The sequence below is a fragment of the Gymnogyps californianus genome, chromosome 22 (genome assembly GCF_018139145.2).
Source record: "Gymnogyps californianus isolate 813 chromosome 22, ASM1813914v2, whole genome shotgun sequence".
NCBI lineage: Eukaryota > Metazoa > Chordata > Aves > Accipitriformes > Cathartidae > Gymnogyps > Gymnogyps californianus.
The window spans coordinates 5,396,165-5,402,176 of record NC_059492.1 but is presented as its reverse complement, the minus strand read 5'-3'; positions in this window follow the sequence as shown (position 1 = coordinate 5,402,176).

The following is a 6,012-nucleotide window of genomic DNA, read 5'->3' as shown; positions in this document are numbered from 1 at the left end:
CACAAGCACGCCCTGCCGAAGCAGCCTGCCGCTCGTGTCAGCCGGGGCTCCGTCACCGCGCTGCCGCCGCGCCGTTCAATTAGATATCCCCGTGTCCGGGAGAGCTGCCCCGAGCGCCCGCCTGCCTGTGATCCGTGCTGGTGATGGAGGGGCTGTGCAGTGCCACAGCCGGCGCCGGGGCTGCAGGACCCTTCCCCTCCGGGCTGTGCTTTCGGCTGCGCTGGGAGCCCATGGCATCCCGCTTGGCGTGCGCGGGGCCGGGAGGTGCCACGTTCCACCGCGTCGCCGCTTGCTCGGTGGCGTTCAGCGAGGAAGCAGCGCGGATGTGCAGTGGTTGCAGCTTGCGTGCATGATTGAATCACCCTCCCCGCGCACTTCCAGCGTGCAGAGTGCGCCGGGAGCCCCACCCTGCTTAACTGCCTCCGGCCCGGCTGCGGCCGGGAGCATCGTCAGGACACCGCCAGCACGCGCCAGGGTTACCAGCATCCTTCCCCGTCGGATGGGGGATAACGCTTCCCTGTATGACGGGGGTCGGGATGCCTCGAGCGGCAGTTTGGGCTGAGCTGTGGAAATGGAAGGAGTGTCGGCTCTAGCAGCGCCGAGTGCCGGCCGCTTTCCAAGGGCGGCTGCAGCTGCAGAGCTGCGCGCTGAACCCGGCAGCATCGGCTGCTGCCGCTTGCAGCTCTGACCTGCCCGGAGGCTGCATTGGCCTCGCTGCCGACGCCACGAGCCCTCGCGCAGCAGGAGCATGCCGGGCCCTGCCCCAGCTGGGAATTTTTCCAAACATCAGCTGGGAGCTGTGGGAGGGGGAGAGGGGAGAGCTTCAGCAGGTCCTTGTAGGCTCTGGGTGCCCTCGACTTTCCCCCTGTGTCTTCGTGGTGCTGGGGGGGGGTGGTTTGGATCAGGCCCGTGACCCGGCAGCTCCCCACTGTTCACGCAGGTGGCTTTGGTCGTGGAGGGGGGACAGGGCATGTCTGCCCATCCCCGGTGCATCCCGGCTGCGGGGGAGCGGGGAAGGATCATGCAGGGTCTTGGGATGGCTCGGAGGGGGGAGGCAGGGAGGGAAGCCGTCCCAGGGAGACGCGGGTCAGGACTAGTTCCTCAGCCTGGGCATCTGCCTGTTCACGACCTGGGTGTCGGTGAGGTCGGAATTGCTCAGCACTGAAATCATGGGAGCAGGAGGATGAAAGCATTTCCACTTTGGATCAAACCCATGGGTCCGTCTAATCAGAGATCCCATCTCTGGCCGCTCAAACAGCTGAGCTGTGTAGAGGAAAGACACAGTAATCCTGCTCATGGGCGAGTTGCAGGCCACCTCTCCGGGGGGGAACACCAGCGGCTTTATGCCGAGGCGGGGGATGGCTCCATCCCAGCTGGAAGCCGAGTCCTCTCCTGTTTCCTGACTGGATGCTCTGCCCTGTTTGGGCGAACGGGCCCCGCTGGCTGCAGCATCCCCTTTTTTATGCCGGTGCAACTCTTTGCCACAAGATAATTCCTGCTGTGAGCTGTAACGCCCTGTCCCGGGGTGTGCAGTGGCTGCCAGCCCACACTGTTTTACCTGTGCACAGCCCGTCTGCTTTGAGCACCTCCGTGGCCCCGTCCCCGTGGTATCCGAGCACCTCGCGATTCCTAACGTGTTTATTTCTGCAATAACGTTTGGAGGCAGAGGAGTAGTTAACCCCTGGGATGGGAACCGAGACAGGGAGAGCGGCTGGGCTGTATCAAGGGTCTAACGCAGAGCAAGGAACTGGGGTGCTCCACTGGCTCCAGTTTGCTCCGTGTGGCTGCTTTTTCCTGGTGGAAGCTGGGAGCAAGGAAGCTGAAAGCTTTTCCCGCTCCTCTGTGAGCGCTGCCTGCAGCCCCCCTGATGAAGGCAGCCTGTTAACCCTCAGCGGCGCGGCAGAAGCGAGCCTGCTCCCGCTCCCCGGGCTCCCCAAGCGCCCGGTGGTGCAGTGCTGCTGCCTGCGAGTGGTTTTAGTCTGGTTTTTGGCTACTGCTTTATCCAGGTTTCGCAATATTCTTCTTAATTCCTTGATGAAGTAAAGGAATCGATGTTCCAGAAATATTAAATTAGGGTTGGTTTTTTTTTTTCCCCTTTTTGATGCCAGCTTAGTCCGGCAGCAACAGATTTCCTGACTGGGGGGTGACACTGCGATGTTAAAAATAAAGCTTTAAGAGCGCACAGCTGCTTTATAACATCAGCAAGTGCTTGTTGAAAACCGTGTGGGGTGGCTTCGCCGTGTGCGTGGTGAGCCGGCAGCAGTGCGGTGAGCAGCGAGTGGCAGGGGCTGGGCTGCAGTGGGGACCGTGCCGGCGGCACCGGGCTCGACGCCGTGGGGTGGTGGGGGTGCACGCGAGTCCTCAAGGCAATTTGGGGCTGGGTTGTTCCTGCATGTTGCTCTGATAATAACTGAGATGTGAACTCTCCCCGGACACTTGATTTCCTCCGTCCTCTGCTGCCGCGTGGCACGTGGTTTGGTGTAAACACAGGCTTTGTGTTTTAGTCCTGAGCTTCTCAACTCAAAGGAGGGAGGAGAGGTGTAGGCACTGCTGCCCCCGCGCCTCCCGCTCCCCGGGATTGTTCCCCTGCGTGTGTGGGAATGAATTTGTTAATCTGCAAAAGGCAAAGAGTGACACTTCAGAAAATGTGAGCAGCAGGAATCCCCTGGCTGGCCTGAACTGGCAACGGTGAGCGGCTCTGCAAACAAAGAGAGGTGTGTCTGCAACCACAGCTATTCCACCTGGAGACAACTGGAAGAATTACTCTTGCGAATAACGTTCCATAAGATCCGATAAAACTATTTCACCGGAGTCATATTTCTCTTTAGAAGGAAGGTCTTATTTCATAAGACAATATCATCATTGACTTTGACTCCGGCAGCGATGGGAACATAAGCCGTTGGAAGGTGAAGAGCTGGGCAACGATGAAGTGAAAAAGCATTTCCCTGCCAAGCGGGAGCTGGAGCCCTGGGCTGGTCCCCGTGGCTCCTGCTGTGCACGGATAAAAAATACCTTACCCGGAGCAGGGAGCTGAGCTCCCTCTGTTTCTGCGGGCTGGAGCTGGAGCTGTCATCGGCAGAGCCGGCCTGGACTCCGGCTTGAGCAGGAAATCATTTTAAACCCTCCTGGTTATGTATTCCTGTTAATGATTGGGGATCTCAAGTGGGGTTTTTGTGTTACCTTTGCCTTGCTGAGCTTTACTTCCCCGTGAAGGGAACAAGGGCTGAATTCCTTTCTCATTCAGGCAGCTCGGCCTCCGCTCCGTGTTTGCTTGGCGACGGGATCAGGTTTAGAAAACACCAGGAGGGACGGATAAAACACCAGGAGGGACGGATCCTTCCCCCATGCCAGCGCAGAGGGGTCCCCGCTGCCCCACGCGTGGGCTGGCCAGTCTGACCGAGGGAGCGTGTGACTTTGGGACGATCCGATGTGCTTGAAGCAGTCATGCCGTGACGACAAGATCTGTATCTCATAGGCAGCTTCCCCCCGCCTCCTCGCTCCTTGCTATTATCAGAGTCCTCTCAATGAATAAACCCGGGGGTTTCTGGCCTGGAGAGTACTGGAGTCAGCATCTCTTGCTCCTGGTTCCCCATTCTTGCTGGCTGCTCCGCAAATGGGTTTTGTAGCGTGCCCGCTGTGCTGGGAATGGCATGCCAGGGAAGCTGCAAATGCTTCCCCTCCACTGCCATGCTTTCCAAGCGGATTTCTGGGTGCAGCAAGGTCTGGGATGAAGGATGAAAGCAGCCGGCTGGCAGTGCAGCCTGTCCACGGATTTCAGAGGGGTTTGTGTCCCGAAGCAGCGATGGGGCAGCGATGCAGGTTAAAGTGGGGTCTGCGGGGATGCCGGAGCTGCCCATGCTGCTCTTGGCCCCCCAGCTACAGCAGGGACTGAAACGTGGGACCCAGGAGGGGCTGGAGCTGGGTTGCCACGTGGCTGTGGGTTACCCCATTAGCCCCATGATATTTATGGCATGTGTGGGCTTTGCTGGGTTCTTGGGGCTCGGCTCCCTCTCGGAGCCGCCTCAGCACCTCCGAGGCTGTTGCTTGCTGTGGCTGGGGGCGGTGAAGCTTCGGTGCCGGCGGTGGCCGCGTTCGCTAGGCAGGTGCTGGCACAGAGGGCGTCTGTTTTGGGAGCGGAGGGGGAAGTGTCTCGCTGTATCTAGGGCAGTGTTGCAGGCTCCAGCCTCTCCTTTTCTTGCAGGGAGAGAAATAGAAGTGCTTCACTGGGAAAGCTGTTGTGTGTGGCTGCGGAGGAGCCCCCTGTGTCGTCGGGGAGGGGGACTGAGCGGCATGGGGGGGTCCATGCACCCTGTTTTGGAGCCGCTGCGAGGGGATGTACATCCCAGGGAGGCCCGGGAGGTGCTGGGCAGCGGGAGGAAGCCCTGTCCCAGCCTGGAGATGCCCCTGGCCGACTCGACTCCTGCAGCCCCGGGGGAAAAATCATCTCCCCCAGTCACTGGGCAGAGACCTCTGATCTATTGCACTTGTGACCACGACCTTAATCCCAGCTGCCCCAAGACGGAAAGGCTGTGCCTTGAACTGGGTACAGCCAGTAATCAGAAACAGGGAATAGTTTCCCACTGGATTCCCCATTCCCTTAACAGCTCCCACAGCAGACAGGGCAGCAAACACATGGGGACACTGGTACAGCCGCCCTGGTGCCAGGTACCGTCCGTGGCACAAGATGGTCTCTCCTTTGCCGAGCGTGCCTTTTGGGCAGCAAAACCAAGCTGGTGAGAAACTGAACCATCAATATTTCCATTGTGGAGAAGGAGACTCAAGTCCAAAGATTAATTTATTGCCGATCACCTTGGGAGGTCAGGACAAAGCTGCTGGTTGATTTTTAATTTTTTTTTTTTTTTTTTTTTTTTTTTTTTTTGCATCACCTCCCCAGTTTTGTGCTGTTCCCACAAAGCCCTCCTTCCTATTTATCCCAGTCTTTGATGAATCACCTAAGGAACATAAACATTGCCAGCAGGAATTGCCCACCGCCTGGCCGGCTGACCCCTCCCTGCCCTCGCAGCGTTTAATGTTCTAATTAAAAATCAGGAGGGAAAGCTGGGCTTCGGAGGGGGTAGGCTGGCGTACGTGTTTCAGAACGGGCAAGTGGCGGGGCTTGTCCGTGCAGCGTGGGCGGCTGCTGGAGCCGCGTTGCCCGTGCACCGAGCTGCCCTTCCCCTGCCAGCCCCAGCCGGCTCACTGCTTGCAAAACCCCATGCAGCTGGAGTAGGGGCTGGAGCCGGGAGAAGCCGGGGTGCACCCGGGGAGGGCATGAGAAGGAGGTGCCGGTGGTGTGAGCCGACATGAATGCAGATGTCCTCGTGGCTTGCCCAGCTGTGACTTGCCCCAGAGACAGGAGTGACCGTGGAGAGGGTGGCAGGGGGTTAACATCCACCTACGGGCGTGTGGGTGCTTGCCCTGAGGTTGGGCAACAGCTGGACCCAGCCCGCGTCCTCGGGCGCTGTGCTCCAACCTTGGAAGTCCTGTTCTAGCCTTGACTGCGCCGTACCGGGCTTGGCTGGGGTGTCCCCATGGGGCTGGGACCCCCCAAGACCTGGGAGGGGGGGTCGTAGCCTCAGTTGTCGGAGCTGTGCTCAGGGCCAGGCAGAAATGGTGGTGGCTCGGTGGAGCGTGGCAAACTCCGGGGAGGTGGGAGCGGGGCCGGAGGCAAGCGTTGTGCTCAGCTGTCCCGATGTTTGGGGACGTTTGGGGACCCGGGGTCTCGCTTTGCCCGCTCGGCCTGGCTGTGGCACCCACGCATCCCTGCCGGAGGGATGGGGCTGGGAGGGTGCTGTGGGATCCGACGGGCGATTCCGGCAGGCCCCTCCTCTCTGCCTGTACCATTGGCTCCGGCACAGCTGCCTGCGAGAGCTGAGCTCTGCCGGAGCTGGAGGGATGGGAGCCGGCGGCTGAGAGCCGTCGTCTCCCGTGGCCGCCCGGGCCACACCGGAGCCCGCTCGGCTCCGCCATGTAGCGCCCCGGCCTCCTCCACCCGGCCGTGGTGGAGGGCGA